The sequence below is a fragment of the Pinus tabuliformis genome, chromosome X, assembly GCF_031772625.1.
Source record: "Pinus tabuliformis cultivar Carrire ecotype Pingquan chromosome X, CPIR1, whole genome shotgun sequence".
Lineage (NCBI taxonomy): Eukaryota > Viridiplantae > Streptophyta > Pinopsida > Pinales > Pinaceae > Pinus > Pinus tabuliformis.
The window spans coordinates 71,350,994-71,353,496 of record NC_142308.1 but is presented as its reverse complement, the minus strand read 5'-3'; the positions used below and the strand labels follow the sequence as shown (position 1 = coordinate 71,353,496).

The window sequence follows — 2,503 nt, the reverse complement described above, 5'->3', positions numbered from 1 at the left end:
TGTAGTGCACACATATGTATGTTAATTAGAAAAAAAAATATAAACCATATAAAAGGAATAATTAATCCATCATGTAGTACCAAAACTCCAATATTTATTAATTAAAAGAAATATTTATAATGTGTTTTGTGTTATGATAATTTTTTTTAGTGTTACTATGAAGAGACATGGCATATGGAATAGCTAAAGTAATAAACTTATATATGGCATATTGTAACCTACTTCTTCCTTCTTCTTTTTTAAGTAAATTAGATCATGTAGAGAATATTTTTGAAGTGAATATTTGTAGTATTTTCTTGAGCATACATCATGTATGGAATATCTAAGGTAATAAATTCGTATATATGTGAACTTACTTATCGCTGTAGTAAATTAAGTGAAGATGAATATTGGTGATAGTTATATTTTTTTTTAATTATGAAATAATTTTTTTTAAACATTTTTTTAGGTCATATTTTACAATTTACTTATTGAATATCTAAAATAATAAATTCATATATGTGAACTTACTTTTCATGGTAGTAACTTTGAGTGAAGATGAATATTGGTGGTGATTTTCTTTTTACGGTGTATATTTTTAAATTTTTCAACTATAATTTAGAGTTATACTTTACAAATTAGTTATTTTTAATTTTTCAACCGTAATTTAAAGTTATACTTTACAATTTTTCTTATTGTGATAGTTATATTGTTTTTCAACTATTCATAATGAGATGGTTACATTATTTTTCTTGTTTATTTTTTTTATTTTTATATTTTATGAAAAAAGGGATTAAGATCTATTAATTGACTATCAACTATTTATATGAATGCTATTTGAATCAAGGAAATCAATAACAAGAAAAAAGATATTTCATATACACAATAATAAATGGCAGACCATACATTTTATAAATTTCCCAAATTCCTTAAGAAAATATAAATATGTTCATTACAGTAACTGTATCAACTACACACACGGAGGAACTATATTCCCGGTCGACCCTAAAACTATTTGGAAATCTACGCGAATTGCTAACAAAACTCTGTTTCTATTGCTAAACATTCCCAACAATTTTAAAAGATAAGCATATAAATATAAGTTTGGGTCTTGCTACAGTAAACCCTCGAGTATGCCAGGTAAACCCAATTCATTATTACACAAATGTCTAAATAAAAACAAGAGAGCAATTGTCGGGCCTCGGCCTCGGTCTCGAGGTAAAATACATGCTTAATACTTCATAGCAGAAGCGATAGGAAACCAGAGAGCAGATTCCAACCTGGAAGTGACCGAAGCATACAAGTAGTGAGGACTCGGCATACACCATTGAAATGGAAAATGAAACCGGTGTGCTGAAGGGGTTTGCCTGCAAGACAAGCCTCTGGTTAGTAATCATTTAAAGGCACAGAATGTGCCAAGAAAGCAAACCAAAGGAACAACCAAGGGTGAAACATTTAACTGTGCGTGGAGAGCTCTTGTCGTTAGCATCCCACCTATCTAATCGTAGAAGCCATGAACCCTTTGATTCAACATTATTGAACACAAAACATATAATATCTATTTGACTGGAATAATAATGGATTCACATCTATTACCTTTGATAATATTGTAATGAACCAACTCGTCTCCCATGAAAGCCGAATACCCCTGAACTGTACCTGAGCGTGGGCGGCCACCAGTCAGCCATCACCTAAGTCAAGTAGCAGATATAGAAACCCTACCTAGGTAGCTTGAAAAACATGGACTGAGTAAAGGTAAATGGAATGAAATACCTTGCATTAGCAGGTGAGAAGTGGTCGCCATGGCCCGCGGCATCAAGTGTTCCAGGCATGTAGAACAGTTCGTAGGAGAAAACAGCTACGGAGCAGCAAGACCCTCTAGCCTACTACCGAGAATGACTAGCCAACCGGCCCGTTCGGGTGTCTCGTTAGTTGGATAAGCCCGATCCCTCTCACACCGTCGGATCGCTTTCTGCAGATCGACGGTCGAGAGCGAGACCACATGTAACTCGCCACCCTGTCACTCTGACAATTGCAGGCCAAAGGACGGGCCTTGTTCATGACACATGGTCTAGCCTTCAGATCAATTTAATAGGCATATCGTGAATTAATGCAAGCGTAAGGGTTACAAGTAAATTGTCAGCCAACTATATACATCATATTAATTAACTTAGTGTTTACTCAGATTAATGCAAGCGATAAGGGTTACAAGTAAATTGTCAGCCAACTGTGTACATCATATTAATTAAATTAGTGTTTACTCTTGTAATTCTGTGTCCACTTGGTAAACAATTAAACTAACCTGGTTTCTATCAGTATCATATTTAGTTTTCTGTTGTCCGAGTAAAAGTCTTTTCTTATATATGTATGTAGTTGTTACACCGCACAGGTGGAGAGATTCAAAACACTCTCTTTTCGGACTTAGCCACTTCTATGTTGCATACAGGAAACGTTAATTCTATTTCCTGCACAGGTGCAGACATTCGAACCAACTATTGAAAATCTAGTCGAGGTCTTTAACACA

The 2,503-nt window shown here is 34.2% G+C and overlaps 1 long non-coding RNA gene across 2 annotated transcripts; it reads right to left on the bottom strand.

Moving 5' to 3' along the window:
• Positions 1-886: 886 nt before the first annotated feature.
• Positions 887-1,886, bottom strand: LOC149138380 (uncharacterized). Of its 2 annotated transcripts, none has more exons than XR_016265259.1 (3): positions 1,753-1,886; positions 1,576-1,638; positions 887-1,346 (listed from the first exon to the last, which is right to left on the bottom strand). It is a non-coding gene; the product is annotated as an uncharacterized LOC149138380 (long non-coding RNA). The 2 variants fall into 2 exon arrangements; XR_016265260.1 differs by having other exon boundaries at positions 1,576-1,632.
• Positions 1,887-2,503: the final 617 nt, after the last annotated feature.